This window comes from Agelaius phoeniceus, chromosome W (assembly GCF_051311805.1).
Source record: "Agelaius phoeniceus isolate bAgePho1 chromosome W, bAgePho1.hap1, whole genome shotgun sequence".
NCBI classification, from domain to species: Eukaryota; Metazoa; Chordata; class Aves; order Passeriformes; family Icteridae; genus Agelaius; species Agelaius phoeniceus.
This window is the reverse complement of record NC_135301.1, coordinates 21,297,216-21,322,679: the sequence shown is the minus strand read 5'-3', so window position 1 is coordinate 21,322,679 and position 25,464 is coordinate 21,297,216.

Genomic DNA, 25,464 nt, shown 5'->3' with positions numbered 1-25,464 from the left:
ATGAACCTATTGTGAAATTGAATGCATATGTATTTGAGAGGGAGATAAAAGGAGATCTGGAGTTCTCAGAGGTACGCATGTCATTTTAGGGGAACGATTCCCACATGCGTCCAGCACTGTAATAAACATACCGGCTTTACAACTTTCACAAAAGTTGTGGAGTTTTGTTTATCTCTGCAAAACAGCACCTCCCCCTGGTCACTACCCTGATGACAATCCTTTACTGCTATGGCAGGAGTGGGCAAGACAGTTACCGATGCCAAAAAGGGAGCCACAAGAATTCCATCTCTTGGGCTCCATGAATGCAACTTTTTGACTTCACTTTAAATTTAATCCCCAGTTACCATATTATGAAGTTGAACTGAACACCTATCCTCACCCTAGCAACCCACACTATACAGACAAACACTGGTGCAAAAATTCAGTCCTAGTCATGCACTCATCAAGTGATGATTATAAGCCCCGTGAGCTCCCAAAAAGTGTGTTTTTAATATGTGGAGACAGAGCATGGGCAGGTCTCCCCTCTTGTCTGCTCAGAAGTCCATGCACCTTTGGCAAGCTGAGCCTGTTTACCCCAAATCGAAGAAATCTAATGCATTGGCAAATAAAAAACAATACACATAAATTGGCTATCCAAAAAAAGGACCTAAGGCAATTAGACCCAGACTGTAATTCGGAAATTGTTCACTGGTCCAGATTGAAGGCCACCGCAATTACAGTCCTTCTGCTGTGGATCTTGGCAGCAAAAAGCATGGGACAATTAGGTCAATTGGAATGTTGGGTTGTAAAACAGGCAAACCTCACTTCTACTGCCCTGACTGACCTCATATCAGATAAGGAAATTACCAGGCAAGCCACCATTCAAAACAGGGCGGCCATAGACTATCTGCTCCTCCTGCACAACCATTGCTGTGAAGAATTTGAAGGTCTCTGCTGCCTCAACTTGTCATTGAAAGAAGAGAACATCCATGTCACGATCAACAAAATGAAAACCATGGTGAACGACATCAAGACAGAAACAGACGACTGGCTGAGTGGACTGTTCAAGGGCTGGGGACTCTCAGGCTGGTTAGGATCTATTCTGAAAACTGTGTTTTTAATGCTGTTTATTCTAGTTATTGTTATTGTAGTTGTTAGCATTGTTTTTGAGCCAATCAAGCGCACAGTTTACAAGCTAATTTCAAGCTCGTCTTCCCCTCCTGAAATATACCATTTGGAAGCCCCTAGTGCTCCAATGGAAGACCTGGAAACCTCAATGCAAAATACCGACCCTCCTGAAGAGGAGGAACCAGCTTACCAACCGTAGTTTGGCGAGCATTCTGCCCCCCAAACCCAGTCCTCTTCATTTTAAACAAAACGAGGGGGACATGTTGCAGTGTGCTTTCATGGTTTACCTCAGAACCCCAGTTCCTCCCCTGAAGATTCCCTCCCAGGTGTGTCAGTCATCTATCCTTTCCCCACCCTGACCCCTGCCAAGCACTGTCTTTCAATCCTGGAATTCCAGAAAGGCGTCAAGTGATTGGGCAGATTCAAAAGATGCCCTCTACCCCTGGGGCGGGGGGGCATTGGGCCATCCAGGTGTCCTTTGTCCCTTGAGACCTCCCCTCCTGTGCCTGCTTGTTGAGCTCCCTACCCCTTCCCTCCTCCCCTCCCCCGGGTAAAAAGAGTGAGCAACCACGTGGTGGGGGAGTTCTGTTGGAGCAGTTGCTGGATTCAGAGGCCTGTGGGCCAGAATAAAAGCTCTGCATTAAAACCCTCCATCAGAACTGACTCCTTTCCTTCACCATCTCCTTAAAGCTTCTCTGTCAGAGGAAAACCTGAGGAGCGGACCCTCCATGGGACGAAGCTCTATGCCGCCACCACCGGAGCCCCGGCATACCTAGACTCGTCTCCACGCGCCCAGCTGCAACATCCAGCTAGCTGAAAGTGTCTCTGGGATGAAACACCACAGTTGCCACTATTTGGTTCAGATGCAGGGGCCAGACAAGCCAAGGCACATCCCATCTGCAATATTGGTAATACCAATAGGGGTGGATAACATAAACAGTGGCATTACGTATAGTAAGCACAAAGGCAGTGGCCACATTAGAAGCAGGATCATAGGTGAAATTTACCTTAGTCCTATTCAGGATTGAAATTTTCTTTCAAAATCAATCGCATTATCTCAGACAATCTTTCGAATTTCAGCAGGAAAATTACCTTCACCCCCTTCCCGTATGATCAGAGCTGCTGTTGCCTGCATCCATAACTGTGCTTGTATACAACTGAAAGCTAAAGACACATTATCTTGAACTGTACTAAGCACTTCTACTATTAACTTGTGGTCTTGGTCCCTGACCTTTTCCCACTTTGGCAGTACTTTTGAAATTTGCCACTGGCTAGTTCCTAATGCCAATAGAGATGACTGTAAAGGCTGCTTCAATTTTGCTAGGCCACCTGCTGCATTGGCCAGTTTATTCATCAGTATTTCTGAATCAATTCCATTTAAAACTCACAATCCTGTCCCTAATATCCCAGTTAGATCCTTTCTTATTCTGCTCCTGAGGTGTACTTGTCTTTGTAACCACGTTGTCCAGACCTTAAAGGATGTCCTTAGGAAAGAGGAGCAGGCTGGTTGGATTTCTGAGATGTTAATTTGCATTAGCAATTATAGCATCTATATTAAAATTAAATGAGAGCCCAATAGCATCATGAGCCCAAAGAGAAGTCACTTCTGTTATAGATGGATAATGAGATGATTGGCTCTCGCAATTAAACAATATCTATTGTGTGAATATTAAGAAAAGCTTTAGTGATGTATAGTTAGGTTATTGTAGTTTAGATGTCCTCTGTTCCCCCCATAGTTCCCATCCCCCTCCCTCCTCCCCTGTATTGTGACCATCAGACAGCCAGGGTTGTCTAGGACAGGTAAAAAAGAAGGCATGCACATGTGCCCTTTACATGGGGCAGTTGGGAATGGAAAAGCTTGTTGCTTAGAGGGTGCAGCATGGCAACACCTGATCTCCAATCAAGTTACAAGAAAGCAGCTTCCACCAATAAATGGCAAAGAAGAGCTAACTGACAGACTTTGGGAGGGGCCAGGGCTGGCTGATGCAACCCCCAGGGGTATAAAACACAGAATATCCATCTTGAAGATGAACTGGCCACATGGTATGCATGAGGGGCAGTTCCCAGCAGTGCAGCTTTTTCCTTATGTAGTCCTTTGTTGTATTTTTGTTAAGGTTTAATAAACTGTTTTAAATTTTCAAAGTGAGCAGTTATTTCTCACACATCTACAGGCTGTATTATTGTGAAATTACACCAACAATCTGATTTATTTGGGCTATCACAACTTCCCGGTACCTGTATAAAGGAGAGGTTGAGACTAATTTGATTTGGTCTCTCATGAATGGTCTTATTGACCACCCAGTATTCTACCCTGATTTCTTCTCTTCTGATCCCTTGAAGTGTCCACAGTTCCCATTCCTGTCACTCCTGCTCCCCATATACCTGATTCCTGTGGATTACTACAGTGGATAGGTTTAAATCTTTTATCTCAGAAAGTTCTCCCATGGATCCAGTATACTGATTAAAAGCCTGGGACCAAGGCCATTCAGCATCGCTTTGTATAGAGGTACTCTCTAGTTCTAAGACTCCAATTATAATTATATACAAAACAATTCTGTAAATGAAATTACAAACTACCCCCAGCCGCAATATACTCATTTTGCCTGAGCAAGTTTTAGTCTCAGTTCATTGTCTCCTGGTGTCACTTTCCAAGGGGCTTCTGGGGCCTTCTTCACTCAAGAGTGGTGGATCCAGGCATTCTGCTCCTTGATCTCGATCACGGTGAAGGTGGTGAGAAACACCTAGAATAGTCCCTGCCACTGTGGTTCCAAAGTCTTTTCTGCAAGAGACTTAACATATACATAATCTCCAGGCTATATGTTATGTACTGGTCCATCTAGCTCCCTGCTCCGAGTTCTAGCCACATGTTTTTGATTTCTCTGAGCTGTTTACTTAAATGAAATGTGATCCTCTATGCGAGGATATTGTGGCTGGAACTCCGAAGCATGGTACTATTTCTTGTAATAATACCCTGGTCACCTCTCGAGCCTTGACAGTTCTGGTGGGGAACGCTTCTGGCCACCCTGAAAATGTATCTGTCAATACTAATAAATACAGATACCCCCCTCTTTCCTTAGGAGTTCTGAAAAGTCAATTTGCCACTGCTGTCCAGGCCCATACCCCCTCCAAATCTCACCAAGTTTTGGTCTAGGGATATTTTTGGGGTTAGTCTGGTGGCAAAGATCACACTGTTGGGTCACTTGAGTAATAGTGGCATATAAATTCCTGGCAATGATTCTTTCAATTAAATAGATGTTTAGGGCATCTATTCCCCAGTGTGTTTTCTGGTGCTCCTCCCTTACTAGTGACCACAGCAAATGGGAAGGGATTACCAGCTTCCCTTCAATGGTAGCCCTCCCTTCTTGGTTCTATGTCCCTTTTTAATCTTTGATTAGTTTTCTCTCTTTCTTATTATATTCTGTCTTACCTGTAATTAGAGCTCTTTCAATAGTTACCTCACCTTTCACTGCTTCCTTCGCCTCTCTATCCGCCAGCTCATTTCCTTCCTCCAATTCTGAGCTCACTCTCTGGTTTGCCTTAATATGCATAACTGCTACCTTTTCAGGCAGCTGAACTGATTCCAGCAGCCAGATTATCTCTTGTGCATGTTTGATGTTCTTTCCTTGTGAGGTTAGCAGTCCCCTCTCTCTCCAGATGGCTCCATGTGCATGCACAACTCCGAATGCATCCCTTGAGTCTGTATAGATGTTTATTCTCTTTCCTTTTGCCATTTCCAAGGCACGGGTCAGGGCAATTATCTCAGCCTTCTGCGCAGAGGTGCCTGTTGGTAAGGGTCCGGATTCTATTACCTCTCTGCAGGTAGTGACTGCACATCCAGCATGTTGCTTCCCACTGGCAATGTAGCTACTCCCATCAGTGAACCAGGTCTCTGCATCATCCAAAGGAGTGTCCTTTAAGTCTGGGCGGCTGGAGTAGGTAGCTTCAATGGTCTCCAGGCAATCGTGGTGTACTGCTTCTCCTTGATTTCCACTGAGAAAGGAATCTGGGTTGACAATATTAGTCACCACTATCTCTACATCATCTTGCTCTACCATGATGGCCTGGTATTTCAGGAACTTCTGTGGTGAAAGCCAGTGGCCGCCCTTTACTTCCAGTACTGTAGACACTGTGTGGGACACTAGCACAGTCTATTTCTATCTCAGAGTAAACTTGCATGCCTCTTGAATATTCAGCACGACTGCTGCTACAGCTCTGAGGCAACCTGGCCATCCTTTGGCTGTTGCATCTAGTTGCTTGGAAAAGTAAACAACTGCTCTCCAATATGGACCCAAGTCCTGAGCCAATATTCCCAGGGCAATTCCCTGTCTTTCATGGGGAAATAGAAAGAATGGTTTACTTACATCTGGAAGTCCCAAAGCTGGACCTGACATGAGGGCACTCTTTAGCTGGTGAAAGGCCCGTGTGGCTTCCTTTGTCCACTGGAGATCTCTGTTTCCATCATCAATAAGAGCATAGAGGGGTCTGACGAGCAGTCCATAATTATTAACCCACAGCTGGCACCACCCTGCTATGCCTAAGAAGGTTTGGAGTTCCTTTATTGTCTGGGGTTTTGGGGTTTGGCATATGGCTTCCTTGTGAGCCTGCCCTAGTCTATTGCCCAGCACTGACCTCATACCCCAGGTAGATTACCTTCTGTTTCACTCTCTGTGCCTTTTTCTTTGATAGTCTGTATCTTTGGAGTCCTAGGAAATTCAAAAGGCTTACTGTCCAGGCCACACATGCTTCCCTTGTCTGAGTGGCTACTAGAAGATCATCCACGTACTGCAATAGCCTTCCTTCTTCCTGTGGAGCTTCCCAGGACTCTAGATCTTTTGCAAGTTGTTCCCCAAACAGAATAGGGGAATTTTGAAGCCTTGAAGGCCTTGAGGCAAGACAATCCATGTGAGCCGGGTTTTGCACCGGCTTTTAGGGCTTTCCTATTCAAATGCAAAAATTTTCTGGCTGGTTTTGAGAATAGGGAAGCAAAAGAAGGCATCTTTCAGATCTAAAATGGTAAACCAGGTTAGTTCAGGTGTCAAACATGTTAGCAAGTTGTTTGGGTTTGCCACCAACCGGTGCAGATCAGGCTTTTACTGCCTGACCCTAGCTGGTTGTTTTCCTTAACTTGCACAACATGCGGGGCATACTACAGCAGAAGGCAGACAAATGGCTCACTGATGCAAGGTTGCTGAAGTATGAGGCCATTTTGATTCACTCGCAGGATTTGGAGTTGAGAACAACAACAGCACAGAACCCTGCGCAGTTTTTGTTTGGGGAAGCTTCAGAGGAGCTGATTCATGGTTGCGTGGAGGTGGTTGAATTGCAAACAAAGATCAGAGAAAATTTAGAAGAGGAAGAGTTGGATAAAGGAGAGAAGTGGTTTGTGGATGGATCAAGCACGGTCGTTGAGGGGAAAAGGAAATCAGGATACGCAGTTGTGGATGGAAGGATGGGGAAAGTGCTGTACTGGTTTAGGGCAAATTTGGGAGAGAATTTCCAAAGGAGGGCCCCTCCAGTAAGCAAACCCACACGGCCCCTCCCCCCAACCGGTTCGGGAAAAATTCCTCGGAGAGAAGTCAAAGAACCTGTTTATTTAACAGGCACAACACCCCCCAGCACACAAAATGAACAATACCGGATGACACCATTCTGAAAAAGATGACAAATTCAGAAAGTCTCTCTTGGGGGTGGTCGCTCTGTTCTCAGTCCCTCCGTCACTGGGGCAGCTGCTGCAGGCCACAAGGTACAAACTCTCGGTGTTCCCAGGTCCCAGTCTGGAGCAGGTTCGAGATGGTGAAAAAAAAGGAAAGGAGAAACCGTCCAGGAAGAAATTTGGATTGTTTAGCTAAACTAGCTAATGAGAAGAAGCAAAAGCAAGCAGAAGCAAAGCAGAAGCAAGAGCGAGAGAGAGCAAAGTGAAAAGCAAAAGCAAAAAAAAAAAAAAAAGCAAAAGCCGCACTAGCTATCACCCTGTCTCTGTGTCCCGCCAGGCGGATAAGAAAACCCAAACAAAACTTTCACTCTTCAGAGCCAGTCTTAAAGGCATAGAACATAATATCCAGCATAAACAGAACACATGAATGGGGATACAAGCATCATAACGTCACCCTAGGACAGATGCAAATACTACCAACGGTGCGCCGAAGGTTACCTTTTTGGCTTCCTCCACCAGCAATGCTACAGCGACAATTGGCTGCAAGCAGGTGGGCCAGCCCCTGCTGACCGGGTCCAAAAGCCTTGACAAGTAACCTACCAGTTTCCTGACCCCTGCCCAGTCCTGCGTCAGCACCCCATGTGCTGTGTGACTGCTTACATCCACGAACAACTGAAAGGGTTTCTTCAGGTCAGGGAGGCTCAGCACTGATGCCACTGTGAGTGCTTCCTTGATTCCCCTGAATTCCTCTTCGTCTGCTTTCGTCCACTTGATCTGGTCTGTGGTGAGTTTCTCACATAGAAACTTCACCTTTTCACTGTACCCTTCTATCCACTGCCGGCAATATCCCAACAACCCCAAAAGCTGTCTGACCTCCCTTTTTGTTTGCGGGGGTGGTAAGGCAATAATCCCTGCCACCCTCTCTGGATCCAATTTCTTTTTGTCCTTGGTTAACCAATGTCCCAAGTGCCTGACCTCAGGCTCTGTGAACTGCAACTTTGACTTTGACACCTTCAACCCCTTTTCCCCCAAAAAGTTCAAAAGCTTGATTGTGTGTTGCAGTGTGATGCCATTTCCTGTTTCACCTATCCCAACCCCCCAGGTGTGCCAACCTCTCCTTTTCCCTCCCCCTTTGCCCTCCTCCTAAGAGCTGTCCATCAATCTTAACATTCCATCAGGGTCGTGGTGTGGTTGGCAGAAGTTCAAAAGATGCCCCTCAGGTCCGGGCTCATTGGCCTGTCCAAGTGTCTTTATCCCTTGAGCCTTCCCCTCCTCCCACCTGGTTGGTGGCTCACCTGTCCCTTCCCCTCCCCCTGTCACTGGGCTTAAAAGGAGACGGGACCATGCGGTCTGTATTCCGTTGGGAGCTGTTACAAGATTCAGAGGTCTGTCAGCCTGGAATAAAACTCTGGATTAAAACTCTATGACAGAATCCTCTCCTGTTTCTCTTCACCGTCGCCTGAACCTTTTCCACCAGAGGTAAACTGAGTTTCTACTATGCCTGGATTTGTTCCGAGTGCCTAGCTGCAGCATCCAGCTGGCCAAAGTTATCTCTGAGGTGAAACACCACAGCTGCCGCCTTTGGCCCAGCAGCAAGGGTCAGACGAGGCCAGGCACGTCCCACCCGGAAATATTTGGATTAATATTCCATAACTGTGCTTGTCCTTACAACCTCCTCCCTCGGACCTGCAACCAACAAATCATCTACATATTGTAACAATTTTGTCCCCTCTGTTGGTACGAAATGACTTAAAACCTACTCAAGTGCCTGCCTGAATAAGTTCAGGTAGTCCACGAAGCCCTGAGGCAACAACGTCCACCTGAGCTGCTGCTTTCTGTTCGTCTCCAGATCTTCCCACTGAAATGCAAAGTAATCTCTGCTGTCCTCTGCTAGAGGACAAGTCTAGAAAGCATCCTTCAAGTCGATCACACTGTACCACGTGTCCTTGGGAGAAATGTTATTTAACAAAGTGTAAGGATTCGAGACTGTGGGGAACAGAGTCTTAGTTCTCTGATTCACAGCCCTTAAATCTTGCACCAGCCTAAAGCTTGCCGTCTTCCTCACAGCCAGAATTGGGGTGTTGTGCCGAGACATGCACGGCTCCAACGTTCCTTTCTTTATCAATTCGTCAATCACTGGTTTCAATCCCTTCCTTCCCTCCATGGAGATGGGATATTGTTTGACCCATATAGGGTCTTCTAGTCTCTCAGTTTCGACACAAATTGGCTCTATGTCCAGCCTCCCAGCTTCCCCTTGGACATACCACACCCTCGGGTCTATTTTCTCCTCGTCCTGAACAGTGAGTTTATACATCCTCACCTTGAGCCGGGACTTTTCCACTGCCAAGCCGATTTCCAGGGCAACCATCATGTCCCGCCCCAGCAAATTGAAATCAGCATCCCGTATCAGTAATATATTACCTGTATGCTTTTTGTTTTCCGTTTCTATTTATACATCCTTTATAATTGGAACCTCGAAAGGTTCCCCCTTCGCCCCGATTACCATCATGGAATCGTCGCTCAGAGAGCACCCCTTTGGCAGCTGTTGCACCGCTGTCCATTCTGGCCCTGAGTCTACCATAAAACACATTTCCTCCCTGTGGGGTCCTACTTTTAATTTTATCAAGGGCTCCCTCGGTGTTCCGGACCCCAAACTGAAAAGCCCCTGACATCCCTAATCTTCTTGAAACATCACCTGGTCCTTGGCTTTTTTGGGACAATTCCTTCGGCTGTGTCCCTTTTGCTTGCAGTAATAGCTCTCAAAATCTAGCCTCTGATCGTTCGATCCTTTTCCCTGTGAAGTACTCTGTTTCTTAGCTGGCGCCTTTTTCGCCATGTCCTTACCCTGTTCCTGCTTTTGTGCTTCCCTTACCGCAGCCACCAATACCTTGGCTTGGATCTTCTGTTTCTCTTCATTCCATTTCATGTAGACTTTCTGGGCTTCCCGGAGCAGTTCCTGAAATCCTTGTTCCTGCCACCCATCTATCTTTTCTAACTTCTTCCGAATGTCCTCCCAAGATTTCGCTACAAACTGAGTTTTTAGCAAAACCATCCCCACCAGAGAATCGGGATCCGTCCCTGAATACATTCTCAAACCCTTGAAGAGTCTCTCCAACCATTCCATGGGGGTCTCATCTTTTCCTTGGTACTCTCTGAGTACCTTGCTCATGTTCTGTCCCTTGGGTACCGCCTCCCTGATACCCTGAATTATCATATTTCTCAAATTTATCATTTTTTGCCTCCCCTCCTCCATCTGGGCATTCCAGGACAACTTCTGGTTTGGCCACCTCTCGTCCCCGCTCCCCCCCATTAGGGTTCCTCTTTTCCCAATCCTTGATTGCGGCTTGCCTGATAATGTCTCTTTCCTCATTGTTAAACAGCGATCTTAGGATTGCTTGGAGATCCTCATAGGTGTATGTGCTGGTCCCTAGAAATTCATCTAGCCTTTCCGCCACCCCAAAGGATCATCCATCAATTTTCCCATCTCTTTCTTGAACGCCCTCACATCATTGGTGTTGATCAGCACATGTACGAAGCCGATCACCCCCGGAGCCGTCGGCACTTCCTGTAAAGGGAAGAAGCCGGGCTTCTCTTCCTCGTCCCCACTGTCTCCCCTGGTTGCCCTCCTTGTCTGATGGGCCAGGGGAGAGCTGCCTCTGGGGACAGTTACCTGTTTTTCTTCAGTTTTGGGAAGGGTCTGCCGCAGAAGTTGCTCACATGGGAGCGGAGTCTCCGCTGCCACTTGTTCATGTGGAAGTGAAGGTTCCGCAGCCTGCTCCAGTGGGAGCTGCGGTGCCGAGACCTGACCCAGCAGGATCGCTGCCTCGAGAGGTGGCGCGGGCACCGGCTGTGCCTGAGCTGGTCCGGGCTGTGGTGGAGGAACAAGGTAAGGAGGTGGAAGATTGTCCAAAGGTTCCCATTCCTTTCCCCTGTTTACCGTGTGTCACAGGGCTTGTACCGGGTAAAAACTTGTACAAGCGTACCTCCACATCTCGGCATACTCAATTTCCTCAAAATCCTGCAGGCGGCGATCAAATACGTGATCGTACAAGGACTCACAAGTCCAAGCCTCAAATGTGCCGAAAATTGGCCAAACTATGTATTTTCCGATCTCCTTCCCTCCCCATTTTTCCATACAAACATGGATCATTTTCTCCTTGGATCTGCCCGCTCTCCTTGGGGTCTCATCCCAATGTTCTATCATCCACCCCAACGGACTATCTCTTGGGATTTCTGGCAGAACTTTCCTGGGACCCTGGGGAGATTTTTCCTGGGGTTTTCTCTGAAACCTGCTCTTTCTCAGCCCCATTTTTCCAAAAATCCCTTCTGCGATTTTTCTCACCTTGTCTCCTCTGGCAGGGACACTCGTCGCAAGTCCCGATTCTTTGTCTGATGTTGATTTCCTGAGTTTGCAAAACGTCGCCAGTCTCACTCAGTCGAGCGGAGAACCGTTCCACTGACTTTTCGACTGATCTCCCATTTTCTTACCTGTTTTACCCGGATCAGAAGGCAGACAGGCTCCTAGAATTTTCTAAGACTGTCTCTTCCCCCTCCTGACCCAACCGTGACTGATTTTCCCCCTCGAACTCCCTCCAAGTCTCGGGTCCTACGGGTGTTAAGCAAAGAGCGTCCGCTTCCCCCTTGACCGACCACATCCCTCGTGGGATGGTGGAACTGCGATTGTGGGGTCCACACTCGCTTCGTGACAGAGTCACGTCTCACACACATTTTCGGTCACACCCCACTCAACCATGCGATACTCACGGTTCTTTTTCCTGCACATCGATTTTCCGAGTGGAATAAAACCTCGGGCTCGGAGATCCCCTGGGATCTTTCTGAGTTTCCGAGAATTTGGCCCATTTTTATCCCTCTTTGGCTGTGGCTCCGGTTTCTGTTTGGTAATTTTTGATTGGTCTCGCGGACTCCAATACCGCTCAGACAGCTGAAATCAGCAGGGTGCCCTCTGGGCGGGAAGGGGTCCCAAACCCCAAATTCAAATCATGTCGGGTTGTCACCAGATTGTTATAAACGATCAAATTGTGAGCCAAAATTATAAAAAATTTAGGAAAGATTTATTAATTTGTCTGCGAGACCAAAGTTCGGTCTTCGAAACCACCACAGCCAAAGAGACCGTGTCGAGCCCGGGGTCAACACCGGGTGAACCTGGATCTGACCTCCAGAGTGTCAGAGTCTCCCCCTGGGTTCACAAATGCTGCCTCTTGCAGTGAGGTTTTATACAGTTTATTTTGCCCGAGGCAAAGATGACCAAATTTCCTTTGTATCTCTTCACATGCATCGCTGTTGTTTTCCATGTGCAGAGTTAGACAAACGCCCGGTCCAGGTGTGTAGTCAGTGACAATAGGCTCCGGGAAGCCATGTATTCAGATGTATCAGGGTGGCGTCACTGACTATCTTGATAGATGCAATCGGCAAGGCGATGATCACTTTCGGATGGCTCACGACAACTCGGAAAACCAATGATCATCGTCCTGGAAGCTTCTATTTTTACGTCAAGGCGTCGATTGTTATCTTAACGTGCGTCCGGGAACTAGTTGAATCTGAATAAGACAGCTGCTCCTGGCCGGGGTAGTCAAAAGACATGGTTTGGATTTCACAATTTTTTATACCATACATTAATAGCATGAATTATCCCTACCATATATTACAACCCTAATGGCCATGCCGGGGGTCCCTCCTGCTGTGTGGTCTATGACCATTGCCCCAACCGCGCAAGGGGTCCCATCAGTCCCAGCCATCCCATCTCCAATCACTTCCCCCACTGCCCAATACCCGGCTGCCCTGCCCGTCCCGGCTGTGCAGGGTGCCACCACTGGTGCTTTGCCTCTGCTGGGAGCCACTGACTCAGCTGCCATTAGCCACATGCCGGCTATCCACGCTCCTGTCTGGTATCCCCCAGAAGTACCCCATCCTCTGGAGGTTCTGGCAGCAGACCACACCCATGCTCTGCCCTTGGAGGACTGAGCCCCAGCCCGAAGCCCACCCCTTACCTCACTTCCTGCCCTGAGCTCCGTTCCCTTGGTAACCACAGCTCCGGCTCAAAGAAATTCTCTCTCCCTGGAGGAGGCAGCTTACCTAAAATCACTAGAAGTTCAGTTAAAAGACAGCCCTCTCCTGATTCTTCCTAAAAACACGGGAAAAAGGCTATATGAGACAGAGTGGAAATTTTCCAGAGTAGAAATCCATTTTGATTTAGGTGAAATGAACATCTTTGAGTTAAGTCTGTAGTTTGAAAACAGCTGTTTAGTCTGACTGCCTGTTCTTGTAAAAAGCCTAGGCTCAGAGAAACTACTTCAGCCAAAGGACAGAGATAAGGGCGGGGAGACAGAGAGAGGAGGGACTGCTGTGAGAGCAGGTCAACCTGACCTAGGAATTTTGTTTGATAAAGAAGAATTAGTGGCAAATTGTCGTAACGGCGGGAGAGATGCGACACACCATATGCGATGAATAGCAAATCTCGAAGTTTATTGAAAGCTTACACATTTTTATATTAGTGTTAATGAAGCTTATGCATATTGCAAAATCTGAGCTCATTATTGGTTAAAGCACACTATAATCAAACACACTTACTTCTATCTCTTAACAATTATTTTGCTTCTATGTGTACATTCTTCTAATTTCTCTACCTTGGGATAACTACATTTTCTGGCAAGCAATTTTCTCCCCCGTCTTCCCGTTTTAGAGAAGGTCACTGTGACCTTCGTCAGTAACTAGGCACCGGTTGCTCAGTTCCCAGCTTGTTTCTCTTACCCTTATCCATCGGTATCACATCGGAATGTCCTTTCTCAGCTAACCAATTCTCCAAAAAGCTCTCTACATCTCCCCTGTTTTTCTGTTGAACAAGCATAGTTTGATTAAATGCAGTAGTTATCATCTTTCTCACCATCTTCTGTAAGCATATACAAAAACAAGGCAAGACTAATACTAACAGCAAAACTACAATAGTTACTACAATGCTAACCTTAATAATTGAACGTAACTATGATCTTAAGTTTAAAGATTTGAGTTATCTATCAATACCAAGGCTTGATCTGTGTGAAGCCTTTGTTTCAGTGAAGTCTAACGTATCAACAAAGTCTTTCAGCATCTTGGTTAAACACAGGAAACAGAGAAAAATAACTCAGAACTAACTCACTTATAAAATATTAAGAAATACAAATCAGATGATGTGTTTTAAATCGGATATTTAAGACAAATAAGCAGTATAGAATAACTCATGTGCTTGTGAATTTCTTTATGCAAAGCTAGTGAAGAACTTAACACATGTGAGACAAGCTACAGCTCACACTGGTTATTTTCAGAGGGAAAAAAATATAAGAAGTGATGGAGAAGTTACAAGTTGAGTCAGGTGCTTAGAGTATTGCAGGTTTGCTTTAAATTGAACAGGTACAAGAAATATGTTTCTAAGTACAAAGGGACGTTAATGCTGTGGTATGATTTTTTAAACTCATATTCTCTTTCAGATTAAAATGTAAATTAAATGAGAGAATATTTTAAATGACATATTGTGTTCTCACTTGGACAAAGAAAAAGGATAACAACTAAGTACAAAATACTCTTTGTTCGATGTTACAGGACAAGCTAAGCAACAGTTTTCCTGTAGACTGAAATCATTATTCAAACAATAGAATGAATGTTTTCTAGGCTTCAAACATCAGTGTTTATGCTTTATGTTTTAAAAGTCAATTGATGCTTAAACAGTAAGGATGAATATATTCTTTTTGGTAATTACTTATCAAAATTGTCTACAATAATAATACTAATAATAATAGTATTAATATTATGGTTGGAAGTCTATTATATATTTTAGTATCTGTTTGGAGTGGAAGTTTTGTTGTTTTTGTTGTTTGGAGGGAACCCTTTTTTTTTTTTTTTTTGTGCAAACTAACATTCAGGTTAAATTATAATTCTAAATGTTACATGACATCCAGTCCAGTTTTTTAAACATATAAATGTATACAATGAGTAACAGTTGTTTGGATTTTCTTCTTGCATCTGTGTAAGCAGTTATAGCATCTGATAAGGACTTTAGTGATCTTTTTTGGGCATTAAATCTAACTCCACTGTCCTATCACGACCCTTTTTGAGCAAATCAGTTAAAATGTCAATTTTCTGAAAAAGAGTTTTATGTTGTTGAAGTGGAGGAGATATCCATTCCAAGGCCCATATCTCCCCCGTTTTTCTGTTATGCTAAGTAAGTGCACCCAGTAAAATTTTTTTTTTTTTTTTTTTTTTTTTTTTTTTTTTTTTTTTTTTTTCTTTTCTCCACACTAAACTGTCAGCTGTACAGGGAGATCAAGATCACGTCTCTGAACACTGCTTTGTGTAACACGGTCTAATATTTGCTGCAGTGTTTCAGCCCGTTCAGGGGTTATACGAACAGGCTGTGCTGGATCAGTTCTCTTTAACAAAGGTTAAAGTGCATCTAACAGTTCATTGCTCGATTCGCACAGGTGGAAAAAGAATATACAGCATAATAGAACTTTCTTCTACATAGCCAGCGTCTATTATTCTAGATAAAACAAACAATCTTAACACTGTAACCGAGAAATGTCTTAAAAGCAAAACTCTCACAGATAATTCATCAATAATGAGTGGTCTCTTTACTCTCGTTGGGACTTTTGTGGGTGAACAGTCACCAAATTCACTGTCTGCTGCTGTTGCTAGGTCTACTCCGAGGCTCCCGGCGGTTGCGGGCTGAAGGCAGGTTTAGCCGAAGTGGTGATAGCTGCGGGCAGCCGCGGGGCGGGCGGACTCACCGGAGCCCGCTGCTCCACGGGGGGTGGAAGGCCCGTCTTGCTGTCTCCCCCTCGGCTCGGGGGCGGGGCGGCTGCGGAGCGGTGCTGGCGGCTGCGGAGCGGGAGGCGGCCGCGCTGCAGCTGCTGAGTCGCCCAGGGCCGGGGCCGGCACGAGCCTCTCCGGCGGGGCGGCTGCGGGCTGTGCGCCGCGGCAGAGCGGCAGAGGGTGCGGGTCCGGAGCGGGAGGAGGCGGAGGCGGTGCAGGGTTTAACACCGGGGCAGGCGGCGCGGACGGCACGGCTGGAATACGCGCGGGGGGGCTACTGCCCGCGGCAGAAGCCGATAGCTGCAGGGAGCTGCTGTTTAGAGCAGGAGCTTGTATCGGCGGGGACTCAAACTAGTCTCTGCAACGCCTGTTGCTTTCACGGGCTGCACTAGTCTGCTGGGCAGCTCTTTCTTCCGCCTGGTATTTCAAGAATTCAGCATGCACGACTTGCCATAAATTTCTCAACTCTCTCGCGGTCTTATCTTCATCTATGATTGCACGCCACAGCTTATCTCTGAATATACGCCATTCTGACAATTCATGCACTGTATGCGGATTACGAAAAAACTCCTGTGCACACCCATAAGCTAACAACCCAGGAAGTTTTTTCTGTAAATCTATCTCTCTAATCTGACGCCCTCGTAAAAAGTCAGTAAATAAATCATATGCTGCTTGCCTGTCTTTATCTATTTCAACGACGATTGCGCGCTTCTTGCGGCTCTATTCAGGTCCGGCAGCACGTAGCAGCCGGGCCCTGCTATCAGGTCACCCGGGGCCGAACACCTTCTTTTTTCAGCGGTGTTTTTTGCTGTCCCCAGCCGCGAAAGGACTTGCACTTGACTTTTACGCCTCTGACCGTGGCTAGTCCCGAAGGTATCACGTCGGGGTCACCATTTGTCGTAACGGCGGGAGAGATGCGACACACCATATGCGATGAATAGCAAATCTCGAAGTTTATTGAAAGCTTACACATTTTTATATTAGTGTTAATGAAGCTTATGCATATTGCAAAATCTGAGCTCATTATTGGTTAAAGCACACTATAATCAAACACACCTACTTCTATCTCTTAACAATTATTTTGCTTCTATGTGTACATTCTTCTAATTTCTCTACCTTGGGATAACTACATTTTCTGGCAAGCAATTTTCTCCCCCGTCTTCCCGTTTTAGAGAAGGTCACTGTGACCTTCGTCAGTAACTAGGCACCGGTTGCTCAGTTCCCAGCTTGTTTCTCTTACCCTTATCCATCAGTATCACATCGGAATGTCCTTTCTCAGCTAACCAATTCTCCAAAAAGCTCTCTACAGCAAATGTCATGCAAAATTTGTAAAAATGAATATGTATAAACCTACTGTGAAATTGCATACATATGTATTTGAGTGGGATAAAAAAGCATCTGGAGTTCCCAGAGGTGCGCATGTCTTTTAAGGAGAGTAATCTCCTAATCTCCACATGAGTCCAGCGCTGTAATAAACATACTGCCTTTACAACTTTCACAAAGTTGTGGAGTTTTGTTTGTCTCTGCAAAACATATAGAGGATAAAAACCAAAAAGAATGGGATAAAGAGATTGGTCTATTTCCACTAAGAGAGGTCCCAATGGGAGGGGGTGGAACGGGGTTTGTAGATGCCCCTTTGACTTCTTCTGAGGTCAGAAATTTTAAAAAATAAATCAAAGGGATTTTGGATGATCCCATAGGCACAGCTGAACAATTAAACCAAATTTTAGGTCCAAACATGTATACCTGGGAAGAAATGCAGTCTATAATGAAATTTTCTCTCAGGAAGAAAGGCAATTAATCACAGCGGCTGGAATAAAAGCTTGGGAAAAAGATAATCTGCAGGGGCCCCGCAGAGAAGACAAAATGCCAACTGCACCTCCTGAGTGGGGTCAAAATAATGAGGAGGGGAGGAAACAAATGAATAAATACATAATTTAATAATCAAGGGAATAAAAGAGGGGGCACCCCGAGGGCAAAATATTAGAAAGGCTTTTGCGGCACAGCAGGGGAAAGAAGAAACTTGTCCTAGGGTGACGTTATGATGTTTGTATCCCCATTCATGTGTTCTGTTAATGTTGGATATTATGTTCTGTACCTTTAAGACTGGCTCGGAAGAGGGAAAGTTTTGTTTGGGTTTTCTTATCAGCCTGGCGGGACACAGAGACAGGGTGATAGCTAGTGCAGCTTTTGCTTTTTTTTTTTTGCTTTTGCTTTTCGCTTTGCTCTCTCTCGCTCTTGCTTCTGCTTTGCTTCTGCTTGCTTTTGCTTCTTCTCATTAGCTAGTTTAGCTAAACAGTCCAAATTTCTTCCTGGACTGTTTCTCCTTTCCTTTTTTTTCACCATCTCGAACCTGCTCCAGACTGGGACCTGGGAACACCGAGAGTTTGTACCTTGTGGCCTGCAGCAGCTGCCCCAGCGCCGGAGGGCCTGAGAACAGAGCGACCACCCCCAAGAGAGATTTTCTGAATTTGTCATCTTTTTCAGAGTGGTGTCATCCGGTATTGTTCATTTTGTGTGCTGGGGGGTGTTGTGCCTGTTAAATAAACAGGTTCTTTGACTTCTCTCCGAGGAATCCTTCCCGAACTGGCTGGGGGGGAGGGACTGCATGGGTTTGCTTACTGGAGGGGCCCTCCTTTGGAAATTCTCCTCCAAATTTGCCCTAAACCAGGACAACTGAATGGTTAGACAGACTTAGGAGACATATGAAACAATATTCCAGGACAGACCCTGAAACTGATGTGGGAAAAGCTTTGTTAAGGATTACTTTGTTACTAATGCTTGGCCAGATATTAGAAAAAAATTAGAAAAAATTGAGGATTGGCATAATAGATCATTAGATGGTTTATTAAAGGAAGCTCAGAAAGTTTATGTCTGCAGACATGAAGAAAAAGCTAAACTGAAAGCAAAACACATGGCAGCCACCATGTGAGAAAACAATTTCCAGAAAAATCAAAACCACACAGACACTACTCCGAGATATGGAAGTTGTAGAGACAGGGGAAAGGAAAAGAATAGAACCCCAATACAAACCAAGTCTCAGGAGCATTCCAGAAATGTCTGTTTTTACTGTGAGGGCAAAGGACATTATAGGAGAAATTGTCCTAAGCAGATAAAAGATCTGAAAATCTTCAAAGAGATGGGCACAGAGGAAGAATAGGGATGTCACAGGCTCTATTTTTTAGGGGACAAATACCATCTGGAGCCTGTGATAACTTTAAAAGTGGGTCCCCAAGAAGAAGAATTGGAATTTGTGGTAGACACAGGGGCAGAAAGAACCTACCTGTTAAATATTCCAAAAGGTTATAGTGTGAGCAAAGATACTGTAAAAGTAACAGGGGCAAAAGGAGAAAGTTTTACAGTTCCATTCATTAAAGATGTGGTAATTGAGGAGGAAACTAAAATTTGGATGGGGGATGTCTTATTGGTCCCAGGGGCAGGTAGCAACTTATTGGGAAGAGACTTACAAGTGAAACTAGGAATAGCGTTATATCAGAAGACGGGAAAATGACAGCTAGAGTTTTAAAAATTGACCAAGAGGATGAAGAAAAAATTAACAAGGAAGTTTGGGCTGGAAAAGGAAATAGGGGAGGATTAAATATTGACCCCCATAAGGGTTACAATTGAGAGAGAAGATTGTCCCATACGTGTACGTCAGTACCCCATATCTTTAGAAAGATGGGAAGGTTTGAAGCCAGTAATAGAAGGACTAATAAAGGATGGGACATTAGAACCTTGTATGTCTCCTCATAATACCCCTATTCTCCCAGTAAAAAAGCCTGATGGGAGTTATAGACTAGTACAAGATTTACGGGAGGTTAACAAAAGAACTCTGACTCTCTACCCAGTGGTACCAAATCCTTATACTCTTGTAAGTAAGGTCCCACCCCAGCATCAGTGGTTTACTGTAATGGATCTTAAAGATGCTTTTTGGGCTTGCCCACTAGCCGAGGAGAGACGAGATATTTTTGCCTTCAAATGGGAGGATCCAAAAACTGTGAGAAAGCAGCAATTAAGATGGACAAAGTTACCACAGGGGTTTATGGAATTCCCAAACTTATTTGGGTAAGTTTTAGCAACAATACTACAAGATTTCCCTACTCCTCCTGGAATACAAATTATCCAATATGCAGATGATCTTTCACTATCTGGGGAAACTGAAGTGAGAGAGGCTACTATAAAACTTTTGAATTTTCTTGGGGAAAAAGGATTAAGGTGTCAAAAGGGAAGCTGCAATTTGTAGAACCAGAGGTAAAATATCTTGGACACTTAATAAGTAAGGGTAGCTGGAAGCTCAACCCCGAGAGAATTGCAGGAATTTTATCTCTTCCCCCTCCCTCTTCAAAGAGGGAAATCAGAAAACTACTTGGATTACTGGGATATTGTAGATTACGGATTGATGGGTACACACAGGCAGTAAAATTTTTTGTATGGAAAATTAACAGAGGGAGATGATATAAAGTGGACCAAGGAGGATGATGTTAAATTAGAAGAACTGAAGTTAAAACTGGCCTCAGTACCAGCTTTAAGCTTACCCTCCCTAGAAAAACCCTTCCATCTGTACGTGAATGTAGAAAAGGGGGTAGCTCATGGAGTTCTGGTTCAGGACTGGGGAGGAGTAAAGAGAGGAGTAGCTTATTTATCAAAGATGTTAGACCCAGTGAGCCGCGGATGGCCAGTATGTATTCACGCTATAGCAGCTACTGCAATCCTGGTAGAAGAAAGTCATAAGCTTATGTTTGGAGGTAAACTAATTGTGTGCATACCTCATGCAGTTTTAAATGTATTAAATCAGAAGGCTGAAAAATGATTGGCTGACTCTAGAATGTAAAAATATGAAGCAATCTTGATAGACAGTGATGACCTGACTCTAGAAGTAAACAGAAGTTTTAATCCAGCTCAATTCTTATATGGAGAACCAGCAGATAACCTAATACATAATTGTCCAGAAATTATCCAATACCAAACAAAAGTTTGAGAAGATCTTGAAGAACAAGCCCTTTCAGAAGGGGAAATAATCTATGTGGATGGTTCCTCCAGATGTCTACAAGGAAAAAGAATGTCAGGGTATGCAGTAGTTGATGGGAAAAACATGCAAACTATTGAAAAAGGAAAACTACCTTCAAACTGGTCAGCTCAAACCTGTGAATTATATGCTCTAAAAAGAGCACTGGGATATTTAACACACAAGAAAGGAACTATATATACTGATTCGAGGTATGCCTTTGGAGTAGTACATACCTTTGGAAAAATTTGTGAAGAAAGGGGATTACTTAATTCAAGAGGAAAAGGATTTGTACATGAGGGGCTCATTTTAGAGGTTTTAGAGCCATTAAAATTACCTAAAAGAGATAGCTATAGCACACATTAAGGGGACACCAAAAGGGACTGACCCCGGAAATAAGAGGAAATAATTTGGCAGATCAGGAAGCTAAGGATGCAGCAGAAAATGGAGCTGAAAGAGTTATGTTAATATTAACTCCAAATGAGGAAAAAATGGAAATTCCAGAGTTTAGTGGAGCAGAGAAAAAAGAATTAAACAAGATAGGAGGAGAACAAGATGAATCAGGGAAATGGACACTTCCTGATGGAAGACAATTACTTAATAAATTGCTTACTAGGAAAATATTAGAAGACATGCATCAGAAACCCCACTGGGGTACTCAGGCTTTGTGTGATCATTTTTTAAGGAACTATGGGTGCATTGGGATTTTTGGAGTAGCAAAGCAAGTAACTGAAAGATGTATAACTTGCCAAAGGATAAATAAAAAGGTAATGAGAAAAACAACATTAGGAGGTCATGAGTTAGCTCTTTGACCATTTCAAAGTATCCAAGTAGATTTTAAAGAACCTCCTCAAGTACAAAGATGGAAGTATTTATTAGTAATGACAGACCATCTAACTCATTGGGTGGAAGCAGTTCCCACTACCAAGGCCACAGCCAACATGGTAAGTAAAACCCTTTTGGAACAGATTATTTCCAGATATGGAATGGTTAATAGGATAGACTCGGACAGAGGAACGCATTTTACGTCAAAAGTGTTGCAACAAATAATTCAAGCCTTGGGGATAAAATGGGAGATACACACCCCATGGCATCCATCGAGTTCTGGTCGTGTAGAGAGGATGAACCAGACTTTAAAGAGAACTTTGACTAAATTAATAGTTGAAACCTGAATGTCATGGGTACAATGCCTACCTTTAGCCTTACTGAGGATCTGAACGCAACCCAGGTCAGATCTGGGAGGGTCAACTTATGAAATGATGTTTGGGTTACCTTTTCTGACCACCCAACATGAAACTGCTACCTATGAGGTAGGGGAAATGAGTGTTAAAGGATATAATTTTAACAAATTCAGAACCGAACTGAAGTGGGGAAATACCTAAAAGAGAAGTGCCATCATGACTCTAAAGAGAAAAGGCTCATTACAATAAGCTGGACCCTAGCCTATGCTTATCGCACACTGCTGGATACTGTAGGGCAGCAGACAGAGGCAGAGAGGCAGGGAGATAAAGCAGCACCTACCCCAGTCACTCAGGCTGCAGCCAACACCCCAGCTACTCAAACTGTAGCTAAACCAGACAGTGAACCTAAGCCACTGGTAGTTGTTGCAAAAAAGAAACACACAAGCAAAACCAATCAGCCAGTGACTGACAATGATGATCCAAGAGAAAGACCCTCAACACCAATTACTGATACAAAACCCAAAGTTAATGCAACTGACACAGCATCAAAAGCCACTATTGAGTGCTATTCCCTAAAAGACCTTTGTGACCTAAAAAAAAAATCCACTTGAAGACCTGATGAATCGATTATTAGTTAGCTAATCCATCTCTAGGATGCTGCAGGTGAAGCTACGATAGAGGATAGTGAAGCGAAGCATTTAAGATCCCTGTCACATGAAGCTGTCATCGACCAAGGAAAGATAAGAGAAGCTAACCCTCACAACCTCTGGGCACGGGTCCTGGGAAGTGTAGCACAAATATACCTGCGTACAGACAATCTCTATATGCAACAAACCCAATAAAAGACCATAGAACAAAGAATTCAATGCTTGAGGGAAATGGCAGTGGCAGAAATTGTCTTCTCAGATAATGTAAACACTGTAAATCCAGACTTGATACCATGTACATCTGTGATGTAATGAAAACTTGTACGACTTGAACCACAAGAATACGCTTCTACTTTAGCAATAATGAAGCAAAATGACGGTGAGAAGACTGTGCTTGATATGACAAAGAAGCTCCGAGCATATGCAGATGCTGTACATGGCCCAACACATGCCAGAATCGCAGCGGTGGAAACATGTCTGCAGAAATTAAAAGACAAGATAGAGGAGAATCACAAGAAACTCAGGGAGGAGATTAAAGAGGGCTTTCTCCAAATCTCGGCAGTACAGATCAGAAATTCTGGTACCCAACGCAAACATTCCCCAAATGGGGAGACAAGGTACACCCCATGAGCTGAGCTGTGGTTCTTCCTGCATGATTGTGAAGAAAACATAAGAAGATGGGATAGAAAATCTACTGCTATTCTGGCACAACAAGTGCATGAACTAAAGACTCAGAGAGGAAGTTCCAAAAGGAAAGCAGCTCCGGTAGCCAATAACTGAACTGTCATATATGATAATAATGACAATATTTTCGATCCCCTTAAAAGAACCTCCAAGACATATGCCCAGGGAAAGAAAGATAACCAGGCTTAGAGGGGCCCTGCCTCTGGCCAGGTAGAGGCTAGAGAAAACCGTGTTTTTTGGACTGTGTGGATTCATTAGCGTGACACATCTGAACCACAAGAATATAAAGCTTTAGTCAACACTAGTGCGCAGTGCACATTAATCCCATTGAGACATGTGGGGACAGAATCTGTTTCTATTGCTGGTGTGACAGGGGGATCACAAGATTTTATTTTAGTAGAAGCTGATGTGAGCCTAACTAGAAATGAGTGAAAGAAACACCCTATTGTGACTGGCCCAGAGGCTCCATGCATTTTAAACATAAACTTCCTCTGAAGTGGGTATTTCAAAGACCCAAAAAGACTCAGATGGACATTTGAAATAGCTGCTATAAAGACAAAAGGCGTCAAGCAATTGAACACCTTGCCCAGACTATCAGAAAACCCATCTACAGTAGGACTCCTGAAGGTGAAAGAGCAACGAGTGCTGATTGCCACCTTGACAGTGCACCGCCAACAATACCGAACGAATCAAGATGCCGTAATCCCCATCCACAAAATAATCCGAGAGCTGGAGAGCCAAAAGGTGATCAGCAAGACTCACTCATCCTTGCAGCGAAGTGATACACCACTATTGACATTGCCAATGCATTTTTCTCCATTACTCTGGCAGCAGAATGCAAGCCTCAGTTTGCCTTCACCTGGAGAGGCGTGCAGTACACCTGGAACCGACTGCCCCAGAAGTGGAAACACAATCCTACCATCTACCATGGACAGATCCAGAGTAAAAAAAGTAAGGCTCCAGAACATCTGCAATATATTGATGACATCATTGTGTGGGGGAAGACGGCAGCAGAAGTGTTTGAGAAAGGAGAAAAAATCATCCAGATTCTCCTGAAAGCCGGCTTCGCCATCAAGAAGAACAAAATCAAGGAACCTGCTCAAGAGATCCAGTTTCTGGGAGTGAAGTGGCAAGATGGACAGCGTCAGATTCCCACTGATGTCATCAACAAGATCACAGCAATGTCTCCACCATCCAGCAAGAAGAAAAACACAAGCTTTCCTAGGTGTCATAGATTTTTAGAGACTACATATTCCTGAGTACAGTGAAATTGTAAGCCCTCTCTACCTGGTCACCTGCAAGAAGAACAATTTCCACTGAGGCCCTGAGCAACAACAAGCCTTCACCCAGATCAAACAGGAGATTGCTCATGCAGTAGCCCATGACCCAGTTAAAACAGAACCAGATGTTAAAAACGTGCTCTACTCTGCAGCCAGGAACCATGGTTTATCCTAGAGCCTTTGGCAAAAAGTGTCTAGAGAAACTCAAGGCCAACTGTAGCCATATTTTATGAAAAATCCTTTTGTTAGAATTTTTTCTCCTGAGAAGCTGAGAAGCCTCAGAGGAAAAAAAACAACAATTATCTGCTGCTGTGGAATGCGACAGGTGCATCTTTGATTGGTCTCATGTGGTTGTTTCTAATTAATGGCCAATCACAGTCCAGCTGTCTCGGATTGTCTGGTCAGTCACAAGATTTTGTTATTATTCCTTTTCCTTTCCTTGCTAGCCTTCTGATGAAATCCTTTCTTCTATTCTTTTAGTATAGTTTTAATACATCATTTACTTTTAATATAATATATATAATAAAATAATAAATCAGCCTTCTGAAACATGGAGTCAACATTCTCGTCTCTTCCCTCATCCTGGGACCCCTGTGAACACCACTACAGCCAACCACTAAAATTTTGGAGTCAAAGCTACAAAGAGTCTGAAGCCAACTATACTTCAACAGAAAAAGAAATTTTACCAACCTATAAAAAAGTCCAAGCCGCCTCAGAAATAATAAACACTAAAGCACAACTCCTGCAGTACTGAGGTGGATGTTCAAAACAAAAGTTCCCTCTACCCACCATGCCACCAGTGCTACATGGAGCAAATAGATTGCTCTCATCACACAGTGAGCCTGTATTGGAAAACTGAATAGCCCTGAGATTCTGGAAATAATTACAAACTGGCCGGAAAATGAAAACTGTAGTGTCTCTGATGAAGAGAAACAAGAAATAACATGTGCTAAAGAAGCTCCTCCATACAAAGAACTGCCAGTGGAAGAAACATTATACGCTCTTTTTACTGATAGTTCTTGCCGCATTATGAAAATGAAACGAAAGTAGAAAGCAACCATATAGAGCCCCACACAACAAGTTGCAGAAGCCACTGAAAGAAAAG